Source organism: Ambystoma mexicanum, chromosome 5q (genome assembly GCF_040938575.1).
Source record: "Ambystoma mexicanum isolate Mex_15411 chromosome 5q, UKY_AmexF1_1, whole genome shotgun sequence".
Lineage (NCBI taxonomy): Eukaryota > Metazoa > Chordata > Amphibia > Caudata > Ambystomatidae > Ambystoma > Ambystoma mexicanum.
The window spans coordinates 897,091,879-897,117,637 of NC_090933.1; positions in this window are offsets into that span (position 1 = coordinate 897,091,879).

The window sequence follows — 25,759 nt, forward strand, 5'->3', positions numbered from 1 at the left end:
GACAAAGGCCAGCCCCATTTGTTTCAAAAGACTATTTTATTAATACACTTTTAAGACTTGTATCTTTGCAACAGGGCTTCGCAGGAATGTAAAAAGTTATCAGTGTCAATGTAATTTTGTGGTTTTTAATTTAAGACATTGTAGCCATCACTGCCATATTGGGAACAGAAATGGCAGATAATTGGATATTCTAAGGAAAGTGTACATGATGCCACTTTGAAATTCAATACTGATATGCCTAATAATAATCTACACACATGTATAAAGTTATAGAATTTTAGGCCGAATATTTCTTACTGAAAATGACAAAAAATTGTTTAAGGGACGAAACAAAGTCTTACAACTGTAGAGGTGGACTGGCATGCTCTGCGTAAAATCTGTAATCTGCCCATGTGATTTGTTAAAGTGCCACAACTGTACAAATGTGGAAATTATGTTAAGATAGATTTTTGGCAAAAAAGTCTGTGGGAAGGCTTTGCACATCATAAAGTCCAACTCCATAAACTGAGTCAACCAACATTGGTTATCCTATATGGGTCTTGTGGGTAGGCCTAGCTCAGTTCTGTCCACCAATAATTCCATGAGGCCACCAGGCCTTATAAATAAGAGTGGCTGACAGAACTCTAGACAGACTCTCCCCTGAATTTATAGCGCCTGCGTTCCTGATCTTCTACATTCATCTTTCCAGATTGCAGATTCCACTGCAAGGCCAAGCATAACTGACTCTATCCCAGCAAGGCCTTGAACTAGAAATCCCACTAAAAAAAATAAAAACACTAACCAAGGGGAAAAGCTGTGGTACCCTTGTGGGGAGCATCCTGTGACCTGACCAGCTGTTTGCCCGCTAGCTGCATGCCCGCTGTACCTCTGCTATCCAGCTGTACTGCTATCCAGTGACCAGGCAGGCCCAGCTGTTGTTCAGCTAAGAGAGTCCGCTGCTACCTGGTGACCCAAGCTGTGCAATGACCAGAACCCGGGTGACTGTCCCAAAATCCCAACTCAAGCGTGGACTGGGAGTATTTCCCCATCCCATAGAAACACAAAGCCTACTCCATCTTGACCCTTTTGTCTTTGTTCCACTCTCTAAGCAACCCTATCCATGCCTTGGTAATTTGTCCTACTGTCAGAAATTCTCTGTGTCTCTTGTCCGTGATTTCCTAGTGTTAGCGCAATTCTTTCTTTCACCCCATCCTGTAACTCCTTAGCAATATTTTGGAGTGGAGCGGGAGCGGGTTAATGCGGCCAACTTAACCTTTTTCATGGGCAGCGCTAAACTAGTATAAGTAAACTTTTTTTTTTTCTTTCCCATACGATTTTCTCTCTTTTACGGCTTCATTTTACCAAAATAGAACCTTTTTCTTATCTTGCAAATCTCATCCAGTTATTCAGCTAGAAACATCCTTTCACTTCTATATTGTCCCTGTGATGTGCATCTATCCCCCAGCCCAAAACCCACATTCCAATTACAAGTATTTCACCCGTTTTTATTAAAAACAGTTTGTGACATTTAAAACTGCATCCGTGTAAAATACAACTTTCCAACGTGTGATCTTTCCAACGTGTGATTCCGGCTGCATCGTGTTCTTACTTACAACTTGCTTTTGAACTGTATGCCTTTGTCGATACCTTGTCTTGTGATTGCCAGAGCTTATATATTCCTGCTATTGTGAGAAATCATATTTGCCTCATAGATTTAACCACACATATAATTTAATTATTTGTTAAAATCTGAGTGTCATTTTAGGCCATTACAAAGGATTTTTGCCTCTTATCTGTTTTCTGTGACATATCCCTGACTACATGCTGCTTCTTTCTATCCACTCAGAATTAGATTAATTGTGGGTTGAGGGAACATTGCAGGGGAAATCGTAACTCTGGTGCTATCCATCTGTATTCCAAAACGGTTCCTATTATACTGTGCTTTGGATATGCTCTAGTAGGAGGTTAACCAAGTGTATTGCTTTCCTTTCCATTGTGATTATCACCCCATTGGTGATTGCGTCCCAATATTAAAATGTGTGTGATTTCTTTGAATTTTAAAAATAAATAACTATTGCATTCTCACCAACCGGCCTGGTTCATGGTCCATTGTGACCCGGGGTATTTGAAAAAGGGTGTGTGATCAGGGCTGTGTGCCATCTCAAATTGAATTCGCAGAAAATAAAGAGAAAGCATTCCAATTGTGCGCTACATCCTAGACTAAGACCAAGGTGTGTCGCCCGATTTAAATCCTTAACACATACTTGTTGGACTTTCAGTCCAGGCCACCAGATTAACTTCACCATTACTGTAGCTACCCTTTAGGTATGCCGGGGAAAAAGGTTGGTGCTGGGCACTGGCCATGTAAAAAAAAAGGTGGAGTGTGAACCTTCTCCCTCTTATTGATCAATCATGAATGGCCAAGTGATCTAGACCTGCTTGATGAGGGTCAAATGAAAACGGGCCTGTCCCTTTGCGTACTCTGAGTGCAATCTCCTAAAATAGGTCACCTTGCTGCTATTGTTATGCAAGAAGTCTCATGGAAATGGAACAAGCACTGGCATACAATACCCCTCTCTGCCTGCTGCTGATCTACCTTGGTCATACCTATATGCATCCATTGCCACACTGCCCTTCCGGAGCAGCAGGCCACCCTAATTTGGCAAAATAAGACAGCAGGGGGACCTGTGAACCCAATGAAGCAATTAGCAAACTGACTTTTCAGGAAAGGCCAACAAATGTTTATTTCGTCTGTATTTTCTCACTAACTGTTTAAATCTTGTTGGCCCATTCTTTTAATTTTCAGTGCTTTTATGTCAATGTGTTTGAGTGCTCTATAAACAACGTTTAACATGATATAACTGAGACACATAGGGCCTGATTCACAGACCGTTTTCCTATGGGATTATGCCATTATAAAACGCTTCTGTGAATCAGGCCAATAGTCTCTGTGATTATATCTTGATAACTGTACTCTCCCGGACTGCTTTAGCCAAAAAGGATGTTGCTTTTCAAAGTATTATTTGAAGATAACAAAATGCTGTGGGTTGAAAAACAGGAATAATGCACTTTTCAGGAGCGTGTACAATTTGGGAGACATCTGCCATATAAGTGTGCTTAAATTGAGGATATTGCAGCGAGACTGTTCCAGTACCCCTTCACACCCTGTGACAGAATGCCACCTGGGAGGGTTTGCTAGCTAGAGCTGCTTTGATTTCTGCCAGAAAGCGAGCATTGCTAAACAGGCTTCACTTTCCAATGTTCGATGCTAAAAAACAGCAAAAATACAGTGCACTCATGTATACTTTTCTAGGCCTTGTGTACTGACACACCAGCAGTAGCAATTGTGATAATATGGCAGCTACAGAGAAACAGGGCCATCTTAAGCACTTTTGGGGCCCTGGGCACGGACATCTTTGGGGCCCTCCTCCACCAAACCAAACAAATTAAGGGATCAAGAATAATGGTTGCACCACCCACCCCGAACCGTTGCGCTCACAACCTAAAGGTTGATATGCTGTCTCACAGCATAATAAGCAGTTTACTCCCTTTAGGCCCCCTTACCTTCTTCCTTCTTGCTCTAATCAGAATGATAAACAAGTAGCATTTGAAGACCAACATTAGCAGTCTACGAATAGGTTACTGCTCTAGTGCATACAGGATAATTGTTATAAATAGCATCCAGGAAGGTGTGCAGCCTGTAGTATTAATGCAGGACCATATGTAAAAGGTACATGTCACCCAAAATAGACAGAGAACTCACATTAGCTGCCTCACAGAATGCAAAAGTGCTCATGCATGGACAGAGGAGACCAATTGGAAGGAAGGAGAACGCTACACACCTAAGTTACTAGGGTAATCCAGACGTGGACCCCTTGCTCACTATTCCTAGAGAGGCACAGCTACACCCTATTTATGAGGTTCAACCAGACCGAAACACGTGTCTGGGGTTGCTGTTGGTACTCTTGTTCAGAGGAGAATTGCCTAACATTTCGGTGCTGGACTACCCCAGGCAGGACAAAGACTGATATGTTTGGGATATTTCTTCTCTGTGAAAGATAGTGAGCTAAAGACTCTGGGTAAGGCTCTTGTAACCAGGACGAATGTCTGGCAGAGAGTCTCCCAGGACCCCCCTTGTTATTTACACATACCGTAGCATGGATAGTGGATGCAGATTAGAAACTACCAGAAAGGTGTCTTTATCCAGACAGATTGAGATTAGAAGTGGGATATGGTTTTCAAATCGTTTTGCCATTAGGTATCAATGGAACAAATGCCTGTGGTGTGTGATATGAATATGCTCACTATTAAAGTGAAAGCAACCCTATAGCCATTGAAACCATGAATAAGTCTTTTATGAAGATCATACCATGAGAAGGAAATCACCCTGAAGGGCTGAACATTTTGAAAGGTTTAGGGACTGGCAATATAAGATAAATGAGATGCCCAGGATCACACATTGTTTAAGGGATGAAGGGGTGAAGCTAGGATGTGTGCCAACACTGCAATGTCTGCATTTGAACACTTTATTTTCCAGTTCTTACCATTAACTAAAACAATCTCATTTTATAAAAATGGACTTGGAATGTACAAAAATCACATTACCATACATGACAATTTAAAAAGAAAATTATAGAAGGGTTCTATGCAAAATGGGAATGGTTTTAGCTTCATTCTCTCCATCATCAAGGGAAGTATTGAAGTACCAGCATACCAATCAATGTGATTTAACAAATGTAATCTGGGTTTGTCTTTTGTATTTTAAAGCTTAAAATACTTCCAAAACAATGGCTTGTGACCTTTTCATTTATAAATGTGCATAAAAACCTTTGACTTTTACTAAAAAGCTAACCGTTTTTTGTGTCAAACAAGCAGGACCTGAAATATGCTTGCCTAAGGCCTGTAACATCTGGTCCGCTCTCTTCTGTCTACCACCCCTTCCACTCAAATGGTCTACATAAGAAGAAAGATCACGTAATGGGCTAAACGATGCCAGAAGCATGCAAGAAGGCAAACTTCACAGAAGACAGCAAAGTAATGTTAGATATATTAGATGATTTGACCAGGATCACTGTATCGTCTTCTGGCAAAGCCAGGAGACAAGCATGAACGCTTTTGTTCCAAAGTCTTGAATTTGGATACTTATTCACCTCTTGGACTAATAGTTTATGCTATCGTTGGAGGCGATTGCCTAGGTTTTACAACACCTCATCTGAACAAACCAATTCCTAGACCTTCACCATACGGATGACAAGTTAGTTTTTAAAGCATTCCCTATCTGGTACATGTACATTGCTGATACCAGCAGATGATGTTCTGCAAAACCAAGTACACATGCAGGCAGTTTTATACACTTCAGACATAGGACAGGCTCAGCCAGCCTTGCTGGAATATGATATTCTAATGTTGCATATGAACACACATCTCTGCAATGGGTGCTTCACACACTGAGCAAAATTCTGAACCATTGTCGCACTCAATTTATTAATATGCATTTCACTGTTGCCTATTGCACATGATCAACATAATTCCCACAGGAAGGAAAGCATGCTACAGAGTTGTGCCATAAGGAACACACAAACTATGTATACCACAGTGAACACAGAAAGCAATACATGATGAATTGATCAAGGCAGAATGTACTTGTCAAAACAGAAAGTCAATGGGTTTAAGGACTCAGCAGCACCTCATAAAATATCCTGATGTGTGCTGTTTAAGACTGGTTAACAATGTAATCTTACTTCTTCAGACCAGGCAGCCTTTTGGGGCCCCCCCTCAAAGGTGGGGGCCCTGGGCAAGTGCCCCTTTTGCCCTCCCATAAAGACGTCTCTGCAGAGAAACATGTGCATTCCTCAAAGAAGCCACTTGGAATTACATTAATTTCAACAAAAATAGGCAGCCTTTAACAGTGGCCATGCATGATTCAAATTGTGTATAACCCCAGGGCCTGGCGCAGGGGTGTTGCTAGGTCTGGAAAAGATCTGGGGCTACGCTAATGTCAGAACTGTCGAGACTGGGGGCTAGCTAGCCTTTTGGTTGTAGCTCCTGAGATTCTATCCGGGGCTACAACCAAAAGACCCGGGGCTATAGCCCCCGTAGCCCCCTCCTAGCGACGGCTCTGGCCTGGAGGCAGTACTTTGGTAAAGTATGCATATAAAGCTGTATCTAATTCGAGGCCCCTTTCTTCTCTGCAAGGAAGGCTTGGCATAAGGCAACCTCTTTCTCTCATTTCGCCTTCTGTTACACAGAACAGGCTCAGTAAAGTATACCAGCTGAGTAAAATGACATAATATAAGCACTTTAGTGAGTAAGGTAATTTTGATGTGTAAAATATACATGTGAATGACGTTGGTGCAAGAGCCAAGGTTCGTCCAACCAGTTACCTGATCATCACAATCAACGAGGCATATGCAAATGCTGACAGGTGGTGTACCCACAGGGCCCAATTAGATAGTAGGTGCTTATCACTATAAGCATGAGCAATTAATCATTTTAACAATAGTAGTGAAAATATATGACTAACAAGTTGTACCCAGTGTAATCATAAAGCAATCTATCTCTTGCATTGTCTCCCCCAGACCCATCCATCTCCCTCTTCTATCTCCCTGCCCTCTCCCTCTCACCTCTTCCTTTTCCTCTCTCTGGTTTATTTTGATAGCTTCTCTGAACCCCCCACCCTTGAAGATGTCTCTTTGGATGCCATTGAGGAATGAGCTGGTAGGAATCCTGAGGAAAAAAGCTTATTAAAAAGGGAATTCTTTTATTTTACTAACATTAAAAACGGGCTCCCTTTTAAATTATTCAATGCTCATTTCTAACATTTATAATCCCATTGAACCCTTTTGAAATGCCCCAATGAATAAGATGAAGGTGACGAATGGAAGCAATGAGGTCTCCTGTCTGTTTTCCATGCAATCCAAGAGCATTTAGTTAATGTAAGAATGAACACTGATCTGTAGATTTCACAGATATGTCTGTGATAAAAGGGTTGTGTGCTTGAATCACTAAACGCATAAAGCTCACTGGGATTGGCACTTTTTTCATTTTTCACAACTCTCAACCTACATGAAAATGTTTGTAACCATGAATCATGTATACTCACTCAGACAGCCTCCAGATTTGGATGCAAGGATAACATACTCACTCAGACAGTCTCCAGATCTATAAGGGTTACGATGCTGTGGTATTTATGTATGTATGAATGCAATGTATAAAGTGTGTGCCTAGCTGGGAAGCAATGGAGCCCTGAACATAGCAGATATCCTCATGTGTGATTACAAGTAAGCGTGGGTGGTTGCAACAGAGCTGATATGGATAGAGTGAGCAGTGGGAAGGGCAAGAGGTTCGGGAGGGGAGAATTATGGTTGGGTGAAGTGATCACTGATTGGTGAGATGTTCTTTGAAGAGTGCGGTCTTCAGGTCCTTCCACAAGTGTGGGATGAAGGGTGGGACGAAGGGGGTAGCCTTACCTGCATTGGTAACTTGTTGCAGAGGAAGAGTGCACAGCAGGAAAAAGATCTGTAACCTATGTTTACCCTTTTTTCAGTTCTTTGGTTCCAGCCTGGCAATGAAGTGGCTTCTGGTGATGCACTGGCTTCCCGAGATTGATGGGTTTATTAGCCAGGTAGCAGGATGTTGTGACTGCTCTAAAGAGGGTTCAGGCTATCTTGCACATGATGCGTGCTTGAAGGGGTAGCCAGTGCAGGTCCTTGACCATGGTGGTGATGCAGCTGAATTTTCTTAGTTTTGTATGATGTTGCACTATCCCGGTGGGAGGTGACCAGGGTGTAGAAAGCTGTTCTGAAACTCAGGGTAGCTGCGAAAGGGTTAACTTTGCAGAGAAGCGCAACCTGGTACCATGCTGCTTGGTTCTTTTTCCAATGTGTGTTTTGAATGAGAGGTCACAGTTGATGGTAAAGGAGAGTCATTTTTGCGCTGGGTGAGGGCTGAGCCGTGAATCCATCAAGATTCATATCAGGTAGCCAATTATGGACTTGAGTAAGCTTGGTGACGTTTCCTTGGACAATATATTTGGTGTTTTTTGGTTTAAGATTCAGGTGCTTGGATGAAAGACATTGCTTGAGTTGATGTCTGTCGTTGATGCAAGTAATCTTTAAGTAAAGTTGTATGTCATCTACTTATTGATGTATCATAATGTCAGTGCTGGCGAGGAGTTCCCCAGAGGTTCCATGGAGAGGTTGAAGATGATGGAACAGAAAGGAGTCTTGTGGAACTCTATAGGCTACTGGCACGTTCTTGAATCTTATTGAGCCCAACTCAATGAGTTGATCTTTGTTGGAGAAGTAGGCAGTGAACTACTGCAGGACTGTTACTTCAAAGCCCATGTGCATGGTGGCGATGGTAGAGGTGGCCTTCATGACCAATGGTATCAAAGGTGGTAGAGGTTGAGTATGAGGTGCAAGCATGGGGCCCTTTTCTCCGGAATGTGCATAGCATTGTCGATTACTTGGATAGTGCTGCATCGTAGTAGGAAACTGTATCAGTAGTACTGTAGGAGAGTGTGCCGAGTAATCCTATCATGCAAATGACTAGCGAAGGCCTTCTCAACCACTTTAGGATGGGTAAGCGTGATGAGTCAAATAGTTGGCCTGAACTTTCCAACGTGTGATCTTTCCAACGTGTGATTCCGGCTGCATCGTGTTCTTACTTACAACTTGCTTTTGAACTGTATGCCTTTGTCGATACCTTGTCTTGTGATTGCCAGTGCTTATATATTCCTGCTATTGTGAGAAATCATATTTGCCTCATAGATTTAACCACACATATAATTTAATTATTTGTTAAAATCTGAGTGTCATTTTAGGCCATTAAAAAGGATTTTTGCCTCTTATCTGTTTTCTGTGACATATCCCTGACTACATGCTGCTTCTTTTTTCTTTCACAGGGGGTGATCTATTCCATTTCCGGTGTGTTGGAAGGTAACTTTTGTGACAGGTGCTTTGGTGATGTTGAGTGGAGAATGTCTTTGTAGGTGGAGGGTGTAAGAGCTGTAAGATGGTTAGTCAGGTCTTCTATAGTATCTGTGCTGAATTTGCCCCATTTTGATACATTGGAAGCTGATAGGGGTAGAATGTCTGTGGTGATTATGGAGCTGTTAATATTTTGCCTTAACTTGTCTGTGAAGAAGTTTTTAATGGTGTTACATTTACCAGTGGACTAATGGGTTTTGTCAGGTGATGTTGCAGTGTTTCATTGTTTGGAATATTGCTGTCCTCTTGTTGAATGTTTCCATGATGGTGATTCCCTTTCACATTTCCAAAGATAATGTTTCCTCTCCCCAAAACTCGGACAATTGCAGAAATTTAGAAGGGGAGGGGCCAAGAGTGGATCAAGAGGTAAGACCAGGTCTCAGGAGAAGGTTGGCCGTGCGCTTACAGAATATAGGATCTAAGTAAACGCAAACATTTATAATGCTGGAACAGTAACAGAAATCATAGGTACCAGTGAATATGGAACTCAATCTAAATTCATAATGGAAAAAAATATTTTCAGGGATAATCTGATGTTAGTGGTCACAAATAAACAAATCTAAATCTGTCATTATAACTTGAATACATCTTTCACAAGTGTTAGAATACTGTTGTAGAAAAAAAAGCGGTCAACACATTTTGAACAATGCTACCTTCCGGAGCCATCTATTGCGACTAAGAGAAAAGGGTCAATTGTGACTGTTAGCGGGTACCTGTTGGCATTTATTTATTTTTGTATTTGTATAGCGCACCTGGGTGCTTGTTGATGAAGGAAGGGGAAGGGAGGTTACTTGGTACAAAGAGGTTGCTGCATAGTCATCAGGACAGGTTAGATGTCAGCTGTTGTCTAGAAGAAGCTAAGTGTCAGTTGAATAAGGCCAATTGAAGTTGTTTCCTGAAAGGCCTGCAGGAATTTTCAGATCTTAATAAGTGCAAGGGTAAGTTGTTCCACAGCCGAGCAGCAGTGGCTGGGAAGCTAGAGCCTCCGGCTCGGGCATGTTTGAAACATGGGCTGGTGAATCTGTGCCTGTAGAAGAGTCTGGTCGGCCTGGTAGAAGTGTTCATGGATATCCTCTGCGACAGGTAAGGCTGTGCAGAGTTGGAGAGGCAGCAGTGGGTAATAGAGAGTATTTTAAAGTTAATCCTATCTCCGACAGCGAGCCAGTGGGCAGCTTTTCTATGGCTTCTTTTGAAAAGGTCAAGGGCTGCGAGAATGGTATTGTTCTGGATGGTTTGGAGCTTGTCTAGGTTCCCCTCTGATTTACAAGTGAAGAGGGAGTTGCAGTATTCAAGCCATGACCCAATTACTGCTCTGGCAATGGTCAGGCGGTCTGGTGTGGAGAATGTAAGGAATGCATGGTATCAAACTATGAAGACAGACACAAGTGATTACAGATCAAGGGTGTTTATTGAATTCCAAAGGGTTGGATGAATGTCTATCTAACCCTAAATCTATGGATGGGAGCAAGCTACAACCATCAAAGTAATAATATAACTCAGTCCTAGTGGAGTCTTTCTAAATAAAAAGACCCTATGCTAATAAACTTATTGCCACTCCTTACTTCTAATAACAAATAGTGTGGGAAACAATGTTATGCAAAAGAAGGAAATCATTCAAGAAATGATATGTCAGGATAGATAAGCAGTTGGCTTCCCTTACCCATGTTTTCAGCACGGGACAAGGTGGCACGTTCGAGCTCCGCACACACTCTGGCGTCCCTGCCACGAGGATGCAGTTCAAACACAAATAGTAGGGCCTTCTGCGCCAAAGACCCTTTACTAGGAAATGTCTCTCATTGCAGAGGGCCTGATACAACTGCTCTAGCAAATTTCTTTCTCAGTTCAATTTCTGGTTCGTAAAGATTCCTTACTCTTTAAACACAAAAGGTTTGCAAATGTCTTTCCCCAAAGAAATAGGAGCAAGTGTTCTTTCTCTTAAACACAATTAATCACAGTTCACCTTTTAACTCTGGGCGCCCTTCCCCAAGCTCTCCTGGTCGAAGACTTTCGAAACGGCACAGATTTTACTTCAGACCATGCCTGACCACTACGACCGTATTCAATTAACACTTTCTCTTTCAATGCATTCAGGTCTTCGCAGTTCATACTTTGTCATTCATTCAATTTCACATGCAGTTCTCACACTTTATCCTTTTTGGTTTCCCTCAATCAGGTTCGAACCTTCGTGACACTTTTACAATTCTTTCTGGCTCACCTCCGTCAGGCGCAAGCCTTCCTTGTAACACTGTAAACGCGTTCAGGCTCCACCTGATCGGGCACAAGCCTTTCTTGTATTCCCTTTGAACATTTTCAAACAACCAGACTTTTGTTCTTTTCGTAGATAGCTCACTGGCTGTATCTTTCAAGAATGTCTCCTCTGGTTTAGCAAAACCCCTCAAATCAGTCATTCACCAGGAGGGTAACAACTAGTTTGTTGAGGATATAATTAAGGAAAACTCCTGCCTTAGTACTTCCAGCTGCTCCTGCAAAGTGTAACCCTTTCGCCTGGCTCTCTTTTAAGTGCTCTGCCACTCGATAGCCTCTTGGTTCCATTTCTGAGTCTGTTGCAGCCTTGGAAGAACTGTTCTGTCATTCTTGATCTCTGAGAGCTTGAGATTTTGGTAGGGATTCTCTGCCAGGCTCAGCTTTGCATCCTCCATCCTTGTTTCCCAAGAGAAACCTCTCTCTTTGTCAGCAGCCTCCCTTCATATACCTGGGAGTGGTTAATTGGCTGCAGGTGTTTGGTTAGGGTTAGGTCTGCCTGACTTTGCCTGGCCTCATTAATGGGACAATATGGAGGAACCCCATGGGAAGTAATGGCCCTGTTATTTCTATGGGAGATCTTGCTCAGCTCGGTAGAGTAAGTAGAGTGAGAAGGGCGAGAATTATGGGAGTTGTGGTTTATCAATTTGGAGGGTATAGAGTTTTGGGATGCGTGAAGGAAATTAGTTTTTTTTCTTAAAGGTTTAGCGGAGAGGTGGTCTTTTCCATTGCTAGCAATATGACCATAAAAGGGGAAAGGAGGATTGTGGGACTGGTAGTTTCGCATGTCATGTGTGGGAGTAAGGCTCTGAAAGATGTCTGATGACAAACGGCAGTTATTTAAGGGTATCCTTGCTTGATTTTCCTGCAAGGCTGAGATGGTGCACCAGTCCCTGCAGGCATGGTTTTCACAGAAGTACTGGCACCATTTGCAATGGTGCCGGTGCTTCCATGTCCCCATTCTCATGGAGTTCTATGGGACTGCACGGGAATGGGGACTCACACTTTCCACCGCCTGGCATCCCGGTAGCACCGGCGGGTTACCGCCAAACTCATAATGAGGCCCATTGTGCTGGTAACTGGAACTTTCCATCTCCATTTGTTCTTGGCTGGGAGCCTTCTTTCTGCTCGCCTCTATCTGCAGCAATCATGTCAGCTTTTCCATGTACCCGAAGCCTGACTCTCCTTTGCAATCCATTTCAGAGGCCTACTCTTTCCATATCATTCATTGTGGCTTCTCCATTTTAGTAGCAGTCAAGCATGTGAAAACTAAATATATGAATACTTTGCATCTTGCGGTTTTAGCTATGGCGAAGATTGTGGATATAAAGAAATATGTATGTGTGTCCGTCCTCTACCTGCGTTGGTCATAAGCATGTGCTTCGTGCCTATATGCAATAAACTAGTGCATGTTCGTGTAACTTCATAAATGGATGAATATGTACTTCATATATAATGCGGCTATGTCGTGATGTCATTGATGACATAATTGATCTCTGGCTTTGCAGTCAGTCAACTTACTCGATCGATGTCATTTCCATGTCGTCCAAATCATCGGTTGGGTATGGTCTGAACGACTGTCTAAGTGAATAACGCTTCTCACACCTGTGATACATTGAAGTACACAATGATGGGCCTAAAAGTGGGGCACATCAGTCCCTTCTCTGCCTTCATGTTGAGAGCCACGTGGGGGACATGAGGGTTAAATGTGGCCCCTCATCTACAATCCCTCCTCTGGTCGACCTGTCAACCACACTACGTGCACCATTCTCTTGGTTCATCTGCAATGTCGGGAGCCAAACCTTTGTTATCCCTCCAAATGCCATAGCATTTTGCATGATCATCCAGACTCCATGTCACATAGCTACAGTCCCTATCAGGGTTGCACCAAACCCATTTTCGCCAGTAATCACGGGTGTTGTATGGATACTGGAACATCGTCAGGAACAGGGTACACTGTGCCAATTGTGATTTCAGTGCATTTTGTGTCTTTGTTTCTTCATCTTCTTCAGTCTATACGTCTTTCAGCACTTTCATCCCTAAAGTCTTCTTAGTTGTCTTTCTTCACTGCATGATAATTATCCTGATGAGACAAAATGTGAGCAAAACTAATATCAGAGCTGCTGCCAGTACTTTCAGTCATTGGCCATCCATGATGGTATCCATGAGAATATGTAATGTCAAGTTGACTGACTGCAAAGCCAGAGACCTTTCCTACATTTTTTGTTTCTGCCACCATCTTTGTTTGCAGTTCAGAGAGCCAGGTGATGACCTCTGTCAGCGTCCTGTTGCCTTTGTCATTGGCAGGAACAAATGTACAGCAAGAAGACCCGATCTTGGCTCAAACACCTCTGACCATGGCTGTGAGGAGATCTAGAACATATCTATTCTGGAGGGCCATTAGTCTAACTGCTCTCTGCTCTTCCTTGATGGCGTTGAACCCCTTGACTGTTAAGTTTATTGTCTGCATTAGCTCCCAACTCGTAATCTGGAACCATTTAGCATTTGTACTCATCCGTACTGCTGGAACTATAGATGCAAAGAAAATCTCAGTTCTAATGAACAGTCTCTGCTCTGGTGGTATCACCTCCAATGCCTTTTCCATGTCTGATGTTTCCTCTTTTCACTCTGGTCAACCTTACAGATCGCTTTTGTCTTGTGCTCATATCCATTTTAGGCAACCTTTCTATTTGTATTTCTTTTCTGAGGGACTACCAAGGCTGGGGTGTTCAGATGCACGAGTGAACATATTCCTCCCCAGTGGGGTGGCAGCTGCAGGTATGCCTTCAACCCACAGTCCCAATAGTGGTCCATGAGCACTGCTGTTCTGACCTTCATGCCTGGTATCTTCAAAATCTGCTTACATCCTTCATTTTCCCCAACCACCACTTCGCTATTATTCTGGAAGCATAAAGCTGCTTCCTTGAGCAGTATGATGGCCATGGATCCTTCTTCGTTTTCTAACCATGTGAGCAATTTTGCACTTGCTTCCCATTCCTTGAGGGACTTGTCATTTTCTTGCTGTACTACTTCCACTGGAACTGTTAGGAGAACATGTGGCTCCCAACCACTCCTTCTTTCCATCCGTCTGTTGTGTATACTTGTCCATACACCAGCATCTGCAGTCTTTCCCAACATTATGGCATTCCTCCTATTTCTATGGGTCTTTTCTTGGGACACTGTAACTCCTCCTGGGTCACTGTCTGTACTTCCCCTTTACCCTGACCCTCTGTGATGTATTCTATGCTTTAATCTGTATTACATTAACCGTCCAACATTTCCTGAGTCTTTATGTAGTTCTCTTCATACGGGAATGTCTTCTTGAACATCCACCTTAGTGTGGCAAGCTTCCCTTGAAATTGTCCTCTTGTGGTGCATAGAGATAAATGGATGAGGCATTGTGCTCTTGCTACTGGAATTTCAGTTGCCACGAACATTCTGGGTGCTCTTATGGGATAGGGGATGAGAGAGCAAACATAATGGCTCTTTTGTCATTTGTTTCCCCCACTTTGGCCATGTGGCTATAGCACATGTTGTTTGATACATGGGCCGAATCAGCTATGTAGGAATTTACCTGGTTAAAATCTACTTCTGCACTGTACCTAGCTCTCTTTACTTCATTAGCAGTGCTTATTGCCTTCTCAGATATGGCTTCTGTAACAGCATGGATCGGGTTACATTAGTGAGGGTCAAAGCTTGTGCTTGGCAAAACAGCAATCTTTGTAGAGTCAAGGAGTGTAAAGAGGTAGAGACAGCAGAAGGCGCAAAACATCTTCACAATATCACAAACTACATTTCCCATGTTATTCCTGGGTGCTTCTTTGTGTTGATCCAAGGGTTTGTGCATTATTAGTGTGTTATTGTATGTTAGATTAAGCTCTACGTCTATAGTATTGGGCAAGTGCTGCGAAGAACAATCGTTCTCACACTATACATATTCTCGAATCACCAAGCAGAGTAATGATAGACGGGTTTCCACAGATCAATTGTGGATAGATGTGGGCAACATATAACAGGAAGGCATGAAAAAACAATTGTGGCACAATCATTCGTTCAGTTTCTGTCCATATCACAAAGCGGATAAAGCATTCCTGAAATGGGTTACGTCTACTGAGGACCATGTAGCTTGAACTGTCCTTACTTTCTCAATGAATACCCTAACCCTAACCCTAACCCTAACCCTGTGCCTATTATAGGTGTGTGTGTATTGTCCTTCCCTAAACTGGACCGTGTTGTATGTGGTGGTTGCTATTCTTCTTTGTCTTTGTCCTCTTCTTGCATCAAATCATCTTCTTTTGGATGGGAAGAGGTCTCACCTCAGCAGGGCTTAACGTCTCCAAAGTAGTTCCATGCTTTCTTCCCCCATTCAGTTTGACTGCATGCTCTGTGGCTTGCTCTACGGTATAGGGGCCCTTGAATCTGAGTTTAAACCAGGGCCTAAACAAATTCTGGAGTAGGACTGTGTGCCCTGGATAAAGTAGTGGTTGCTTGAGGAGTCTTTCACTTGTGGCTGAGAGGACATCTTCCTCACCGTTCTTTGACCTCTCCCCCTGCGTCTGCAATTGGTGAGAAATAAAAGATGCACTATCCATCAAAGAAGCCACATATTCGTACATTTCATTTCCAAACACATCAGAGGTTGCATTTGCATCTGTCTATGTTCTAGTGGGAGGATCCAGAGTTAGTTGCGTGCCGTCCATTTATCACCTAATGGGGCATGAAGTAGTAGTCGGATCCAGGCTGATTGCACAGTGCTTGGGGCAAACAATGAACCCAACCCTTTTTCAAAATAGCTTTTATTTTCGCAATCCTTTCTTTGAGCAGGCTGTTGAGGGACTCACACATCCCATTTGCTTGTGTGGGATATAACTAGGAGAATTGGTGCTATATGAGCTCAGAGCAGAATCCTCCTTCCTGAGATTCAAACACCTTACCAAAACTTGGTTGTCCTCCCAAGACATCTAACACTGGACTCACTGCTTAACTTGTACTCAGACTTACCTTGTATATACCTGCTTGTCCTCTTATTATTATTATTTTTGCTTGCATATTTTGTAATATACCTGTCATTCTGTAAGTACGGCCTGTTTGTATTTATCTTGCTGTAACTAAGTGATGCGCCCGGTAGCCCCTGGGCCTGGTGCGCTATATAAATAAATAAAATACAAATACAAATACAAATATCCCCAGTAGGGTTGTGATGTGCTCAAATGTCTCATTCATGAAATGAAGCCCATTGTCTGACGCAGGACCTCACACACCCCCATCTTGTGAATACCTCTCTAACAAGGAATGTTGCTGCCCTGAAGGTATCAGGGTGTGAACAAGGACCAGCTTCGATCCATAGGGAGAAGGGGCACGAAACCACTATCATGTAGCGGTAGCCCTGGCACACCTGGATTATATTGAAATAGTTGATGTGGAGATGTTGGAAAGGCCCGATTGGCAGGGGTAGGCCTCCCCTCACTATACATAAAGTAGGTCCTTCAGTGAACTTTTTACAAGTGACACAATGTTCCATAAACACTGCTATATGCTCTGACATATTAGGACAGAACCAATGTTCCCCAATGTGAGCAGCAAGTACCTCTTTACCCATATGAGTGGGATAATGCAGTTGCATGAGTGCAATCTGCAATAAGGCTATGGGAAAACTAGCTTGCCTGTGCTTTCCTGCCACCACAAAGCACCCGTAGGAGATATTGAACATCCCGTTCTCACCCATAAGTCTTACACATCTGTTGGAGCCTTTCCTTGAAACTCCATTATATGTGTGGCTGGTAACATATTATAGCCTTCCCTTAGAATCATATTCCGCGCCCATATACGTGCGAGTGGTGGGGTATGGAAGTCTGTTATTCCTGAAAAATATGGTGCGTGCTTTGCGTCCACACTTGCTGCTTAGTTGCGGGAGACTGCGCCCGCCCCCTCGTGTGGCCCTGGCACTTTATGACTGCTACTGTTGCAGGGAGTTGACGTGCATTCCCAATAGAGGCACGTGCTGCACTGGTGACTCGTCAGCAAGTCTGTAGCCCCTCCAAGGCCATCGTGACAGCCAAGAGTGTACTGGAGACGTCACTGTGGGCCTCATCACGAGTTGGGCGCTAACCCTGGCGGTATTACCGCCGGGGCTATTATCCCTACTGCCAAACCCCCCGGTGCTATTAGCGCCGGATCACAGGTTTGGCGGAACGGTAAGTCCCCGCTCCCCATTGGGCCCATTCGGGTATTTCCCATTCCCCATTGAGCCCAATGGGGAATGTTCAGCGCTATTACTGCCGGCGGTAATAGTGCCAAAAATTGGCAAAATTGCGACGGATTTGCCCCCAGCTCAGAGCTGGGCATAAATCCGCCAAGCTGGTGATTTGGTGGATCCTTAAATGCAGCGGTAATAGCATTACTGCCGCATTTAAGGGTTACTGCCAAACTCATGATGAGGCAGATATTCTGAATATGAATACAATGTATTTTCCTGGTCGCTGCACTCTTCTAATGCCATTATCAGAGCCACTAATTCTGCTGCTTGCACTGAAAAAATGTGAAGGTAACCTCACGCTGGCTATTACTTCTGCTGTACAATCTGCTTTTAGTCTCACCACTTCCATCCCCATATGTCTTTCCCCTGTTGTCTGGTCTATTGTCGATGACCCGTCAATATAAAGCACTTCTCCCAAATCTTGGGGAGGTCATCACACTGTTCCATGTATGTAGTACAGTTGTGTACATAGTCTCCTTCTTCTACTTGCTCAGCTAAAAATCTCGCTGAATTAACAGTCCTGCATCTCACTACCTTTATTGCTGGGTTCAATATAATCACCTAGTATCCAGAAGCTTGCTCTGTGGTCAACATAAAGTGTGGTGTTGCACCCCATGGTGATACTTGCTGACTTCTCTACCGCAAGTGCGGTACCAGCCAGAGCTTGCTCACAAGGGGTAAAGTCCACTCATTACTGGGTCTAAACGTCCGCTATAATAAGCTAATGACTTGTGCCCTAGGGTAGTCTTTTGTGTGAGTGCCGCAGTCATCACTACTCCATTGGAGTGTGAGAACAAATAAAATGGGCTGGGATAGTCTGGTATCCCTAGTACTGGAGCTCTGCATATTGCTTTCTTCAGCTCCTTAAAGACGTCAGTCATTTCATGTGTACATGCTGATGTTATCATCTGTAATAATAACTATGCTTTCTGCATGAAATTACAATGTACTTTTTTATGCAAAAGCATTTGAATGAGGACACTCTATGATCCAAAAGATTTCACTGAAAAGCACCAGCATGAATTCAGCATTACTTCAAAAAGTAACAGGAATGTGAATGTACTCTTTAATAATATATGATGTTAGGAATCACAAAACCTTTAATCTGCTAATTTAAAATCATATTGTGTCACTTCACATTTTCCAATCTATATAGTGCAACCTATGTAACTTTTCAGAAGGTTAAACATTATTACAATATGTATGTCATTTATTTCATACTGTTGTGCACTTTGTTGCCATTGTGTGCATATCTTAGAATCAATGATGATGAGTTAAGTGCTAATGATAAAATGAAAAAGGAAAAAGCTAACAGCTCATCCTTATAAAAACACAAATCCTCCAACGGGCATTGAGGAAATCTATCATCCCTATTTATACCTTGTGTGATGAAGTCACCTGCCTTATTCTGGGAACAACCAAGGGGGGTGACCAAGGGTGCAGAGTGCCCCCCTAAACCCAAGGGTGAAAGGCCTGCGGGTCTACAAGGGGAGAATCCTCTGTCACTTTCTCGGAGCCTGTCACCTGGCAGGGGATATTCTAGTGGCCTCTAGTCAGCTGCTTTACCAGACCCCATGGTTTCCCCAAGGCTCAGCCTATCCAAGTCTAATATTCAGGCTCTGGTCCAATAACTGAGAGCACTGGGGAAGACCCAACACTCCCATATCCAATTCCTGACTATACTAACATTATTCCTTTAAGGGAACTCACTGTGGCTACGAATTTACTTTGTGGGCCCACAGATGCTCACAGTGTAACATATGGCATGAAACAAACACATCAGAAAAGCCAAGAGAACCCTGAAACCAAGTCCCACGGACTGGCTATCTACCCTCTAACCTCAAGGTCTGTTAACAGAAGTATCCAGACGATTGCAAACCAGAAACCAAAATCGCCTCAACACTTAAAGGTTTTGCTGAGCCTGGCCCAGGCATATCTACTGTCCTCGTAGCAGCAGAGTCTCACTGGCTGGCAACAGAGTGAGGAAAGGAAATCCAATATGGCAACTTATCAATTCCCCCTCTCATCTTGTGGACTCATTTAACTGGATATTTTAGTCAATTATTTCTTCAAGAACCGGCAGAGAATGAAGAACCTTTCTAGATGATTTTCTTCTGATACAGTTCATTTTTGGTAGATTTTTCTTTTTCTTTTGCTTTTGAGCCATTCAGCCTTTTTTCCTTCTTTTCGTTCGAACGAGTGAGTCATTAAGCTCTGGAATGGAAAAGTTAGCACAATGAGGTTCACCAGCATCGGGAAATATAGTATGAGTTTGTGATTGAAATACATCTGGAGAGGCACTTAATCTAGTGGTACTCAGGGATGTTGATGGAACAAATTGGATTGAGCCTGTTTCCAGGGCCTCCAAAGTTGTTGTGTTCTGAATCAAAACTCTTGTTGGTAAGTTATCCTGCTGACTTCTGTCCTTAGGTGCCATTTCCCTATCAAGTTTCTCGAAAAATTGCTCTCAAAAGAAAATAGTGTTTTGGGAAACTGATTCTCTGATGTTACTGTATAGGCGCATAATTGATTCTAAGACCAGGTGGAGTGCAGCAATTGAAGACGGGCCCAGCATGTCTCCATTGGTCAATGAGTTCGACCCAAAGCCCTGCAATGCATTTGTGGGTGTTATGAAACCCACACGTGGAATGCGGTCATGATGTACATATTTTCTGGAGATTGTATTCACTGTTATGTAGCTACCCGTAGTGAAATCAGTGGATTTCTTGTTTGAAAGAGGTGACTGAGATTCATCACCCATCTTTTGACACATAATAACAAATGATTAATCTAGGACGTGTGAGAAACCTGAAGGTGTCTCCCTAGCTAGTCCCTGGGGATCTGTCATCCAGGTGGCCATGTCACGGCCATCACTATTGGAACCAGTTCCTCGGGGTGGACCAATGAGGGAGGATCACCTGGACGCTGATGGGTGAGACATGGTATCCCTCTTCTTTCAACACCTTTTCCCCATGCTACCAGGTAGGACATTCAAAGCCACTGCCCGCCCCCTTTTCCGACACAAACTCATACAGCACACCAGAGAACGGACTAACACCAGAGCCGTTTACCTGACATGCCCCAATACAAGGGTCAGGCCATTGATCAGAATCACACACACCGGACGGCCCTTTCCCTTCCCCACAAGGATAAAAAGGTGGAGCAAGAGAGCACAGAATGAGCAAGGCAGACCGCATAATGAGACAGCTAACCAGGTCCAGCAGTTCAAGAGGAGGAGAAAGGCAGCGAATATTGAGAGGCAGACAAGAAGGGACATGACCTTACCCTTTCCGACACGCAATACCTCTGCAGAGGTAATTGAAAAACCGAGGACAATAGCCCAAGTGTGCTGCAACAGATGTCAACTGTACACAGAGCGTGTCAACGCTGATAAGCGGGAGTGAGGGAAACTCCTGCTACCGTGGTAACGGCCTTGACTCCAGTAAAGAAGAAAGCCAAGGGGTTCATCACAGCCGGTGAGTCGAGGAGAGAGCCGATAAGAACATGGCTGTGGTGAATGAAAGTCGCAAATTGAGAAAGTTTCAAGAACCTTAAAAGTATAAAGGGGAGACGAGCTGCTGAGGGGGACTGGCACCACGTGGGTGCTGCTCTGAGAAAATCTGGTCAATCCCCATCGAAGTAAAACTACAGAAACCAGAAGGCCGTAGGAGAGCCACCAAGTTAGGTCAAAGTGGTCATACAGGAGGTCAAGCAAAATCCCTATACAGTCGAAAGCCTTTCACCTACAAACTTGAGAAAGCAAAGGAAGTGAATCCTGCAAACAATTGTGAATGTGAAGTTGGCAAGAGTGAACTCCACCGAGGGATGCGAATGAGAAGGGGGCAAACTCTAAAGTCCCAAGAAACAGTGTGTTGACAAAGGTAAACCCGGCTTAGGGATCTCCACTGGAACTGTTTAAAAAGACATTAAGATTTGTGAGCAAAGGAAAAGCCATAGTGAAACCAGAGGAGGTATGCTGAAAGTAAAGAGGGGTCAGCGCCTGGAAGAGGGGGATGCAGGGGTGAACAATCCTCACCCAAAGTAAAACTAGGAAACAAACTTTCATTGTTTTGAAGAAACCTTTTGTTTGTTATTGAATATGTCAGGCCCTCGAAGGCAAGAGACTTTTAAGAGGAACGAGACTTGGCCATCGATGGTCCTGGTAGCTGCAAGTGGAACTGTCAAGTCGTGCTGGGAAAGCTCGAGTGTGTACTGTGCTATAAGATCCCATTTTACCCAGTGCTAAAAATGTGGGAAAGGGAGGTCCAAGCTATTGCATTCTGACATATTATTTGTGGACACTTCTTTCTTTTCTTGAATACCATCCCACACCCTTTTTTGTATTAGTTGTACGGTTTGACAATAGGTTTCTTAGTATAGGCCCCTTTTATTTTGACACAATGCCACAAGGACTGCCTTATTTTCATTTGATGTTCGACGCTTGCTCCCATCTTAGATTTAGGTTTAGATTAGGCATTTTCCCCACCTACATACAGTTTAATAAACACCCTTGAACTGTGATCACTTGTGTCTGTCTTTACTGTTGCCACCATGAGTTCCTTACAGAGGATTGAATCAGCTAGATCCACATACAAAGTGTCTGAAACTCAGGCCGTGGAACTGGATAAAGATTCGCCAAAAGGTGTATTTTGAGTTTTGGAGTGGCAGAATTCTGTTATTCTAGCTTGTTCTTGTTTTATAACTGCTGGAACCATAGCCAGTTCAAGATTAGTTTTAACCTTTACAAACTATTTCTCAAGACAACTATAAACCGTAGGAGCCAGTGTGAGCATATTTGGAGCGATCGTCCCTTGCATTGTGGCTGAGGGGACAGCACTTCTTAGATTTTATTTAGAGGCGTTCAGAGTAGAAATAGGTCAGAAAGGAAAGAGTAACGTTACATTTGCTCTCGGTACTGGATCTGTTGACTTCCAAGTATTTACACAATCATTAGTTGAAATATGCTTGTACTCACTGGGACGTCGACTCCCTTTGACTCTGCGGACCACCGCAGACCACTTCAGGTGCCAGTTCCGCTCCATGCGGCGGCTGGGCTTAAATGTACTCCAGTAGCACTTCCTGCTACGTACACTTACGTTCTCCAAAGTTCAGCTCTGTGAAAAAGCCCATCCCACATCCACCACAGACCACTTCAGGTGCCACTTCTGCGACATCAGAAATAATGCAGGTCTCTGTAATCTGTTACAGTATGAGAGCAGCTATTCGGTACAGCGTTAATGTTGGCATGGGGCAGGAGAAAGACATGCTCTCTATGGTCTTTTAGATAAAGGAGTCCCTCTATGGCAGTGTTCTTCAACTCCAGGCCTCGAGGCTGGAAACATGCCAGATTGTCAGGATACACCTCATTAATATACATGAGATAGATTTGCATACAATGATCCTAAATCTATGCACATTTTTTTCTTCTGAATATTAATTAGGGATATCCTGAAAACCCATTGTCCCTTGAGGCCTGGAGTTGGATAACCCTGCTCTATGGGAAGCTTTTGGAACAAGGGTGAACATCGAGTGACGTTTGTTAAAGATTTCAATCAGGCAACACACACCTTGGTCTCAGCCTAGTATGCAGCGCATGACTGAAATGCTTATCTCTTTATATTATATATTGAGATGGTACACCACTCATATCACACCCCCTTTTCAAATACCCCGGGTCACAATGGACCATGAACCAGGCTGGTTGGTAAAATGCAATATTTATTTATTTATTTTAAAACGCAAAAGAAATCATGCCATTTTTAATATGGGGCAGCAATCACCAATGGGGTGATAATTACAATGAGGATGTAAGCAATACACTTGGTTTAACCTTCTAGTGGAACAGATACAAAACACCAGGGAATAGGAGGACTTTTTAATTTAGGAAAGATAGAACACAAGTTAGGATTTCCCCCTGCAACGTTCTCTCAGCCCACAAATAATGGAATTCTGAATGGATAGAAAAAAGCAGCAGGTAATCAGGAATAAGAGCTAGAAAACGGACACTCGGAAATGGACAAATAAATAATGAATGTGTGTTAAAAACCTTGAAACAAATACAATTCCTCACTAAAGCAACAATGCAAAGACACTAACAATCACAAGCAATGGATTACCAAGAGCACAACATTGGAAAATGAATGGAAAGTTTAAAACATGTTGCAGCCAAATGACACGTGTAAAAGTTACAAATCCTTTCAATTTCCATGTAAAAAACCAGGTGAAATATTGCAAATCGTGATGCGGTTATTAGTCTAAGGGACAGAGGAACATCACAGGGATATTACAGAAGTGTACAAATGGGGATAGGAGAAGATTTGAATGAGATTTTCAGGTTGAAATGGAGTTCCATTTTTGAAAAATAAAGCGTCCAAAAGGAAAACTTCAGTTTTGAAAGCAAGGCGATTGTTACTTGAAATGAATTATCTAGACTATATTGTTCAAGAGGACCACAGTAAGCACCAAGGTTGATTCGTTAGGTCAACCTTACCACCCCAGTGTTCAATCTCAACAATAAAAGATATGGAAATTAGTCGGATTACTCAAAATATAACTAAGGGTTTACAGTTTACATTAGACAAAAATGAAAGAGAGATGGCGTTAGCACTAGAAATCAAGGGCAAGGTTTCAGGGATATTTCTGACAGTTTTAACAAGTTATCGGGGTAAGGATAGGATGGCTTAGAGAGTTGGATAAGGCCAAATCCAAGACAGGGTAAGCTATGGATCTCTATGGGGATGGATTATACTTACAGTCCACTTTTAGTTTGGGATTTTCGGACCGCCAACAGGTTCTGGTCACCACATGGCAGCGCGCCTGGCAAAGGAGAGCTGTACCGGATGGTAATTCTGATCACTGGATGGCACAGGTACCTCTGGATGCAGTTAGTGGGCAGCAATTAGTGGGCAGCAATTCAGGCTGGTATCAGGATGCTTCCCAAAATACCACAGCTTTCTCCCTTTGGTTATTTGGAATTTAAGAATTCAGGCCCTGCTGAAAAATCAGCATCTGGGGTCTCTTTCCTCCACTGGGCAGTTGAGAGTTCATTGTGAGCATTTGTCTGGGACCTAGTGATAGCAATGACCTGGATTTCCCCCAACAGGAACTCGATCTCAAGGCGAACCCCCTGGATGGCTCCGGTTTTGGCCAACTGATTAGCTTAGTGGTTTCCAGTTTTGTCTGGCCACTCTATTCGGGAATGGCCCTTGATCTTCTTCCAATAGATGGTCATCCCACTAGAGGTGACCAAATCATCAATATTTTGGATGAGCTTGATATGTTTAAGAGTTTTATTATTAGCACATAGCATGCATCTGGTTTTCCAATTATCTAGTTGCTCCACGAATCCGTTCCGGACATTATCTGAATCAGTGATTATGACCTGTTTGTGGAGTTGGTGTTGGATGACAGTGAGGAAGGCCTAATGAACTGCCACCAACTCTACCACCTGGCTACTACGGGGACCGATTGTGTACCCAGCAGAGGGTTCCGGGGCATCATTAACCCAGGCATTCCCAATGCAGGCCACCAGTTACTTTTCCCCGTTGTTGTCAACATGGTAGGAGCACCCGTCCACATAAACTGTGGGCATTCCCTCGCACTTGTCTTCTTCATAGACTTTGTGCAGGGAATTCAGGTATGCCTCCATGTTGTCCTGGGTTTTAAGACTTTCGTCCTCGAGACAGTTTTCTCTGGCACAATCATGTAAGTCAGCCAGGGGATTCGTCTTGTTTTGGCCACATCTGACCTTCACAGGAAAGCCTTGCATTGACAGAATCCAGGAAATATTTGGGAATTACTCACATTTCCGGCCGGATTCCGTCACCTTGGAGGTATTGCAAAGGCTGGTGTGGAGTCTCCACTATGATGTGTTCCCCCTGGATGAACGGGCGGTAATTCTTCAATGCCCACACCGTTGCCAGGAGTGCCTTCTCACAATCGTTGAATTTCTCCTCCTCAGAGGATAACGTCTTACTTGCACAGGAGATGACTTTATTGACCTTGTCATGCTTTTGATATAATACTGCTGTCAAGCATGTATTTGAGAACCCTGTCTCCAAGAAGAACTCCTTGTTTTTGCCAGGGTAAGCTAGACAAGGCGCTTGTGAGAGGGCTATTTTGAGTTGCTTTACTGCCTCGGCTTGTTCTGGACCCCAGTCCCACTTGACCCCCCCTTCAACAGATGGATCAGGGGTCTTGTGACCTCTGCGTAATCCTCAATGAACTTCCTACTGTAATTAGTCAGTCCAAGGAGGCTTCTTAGCTCACGCAG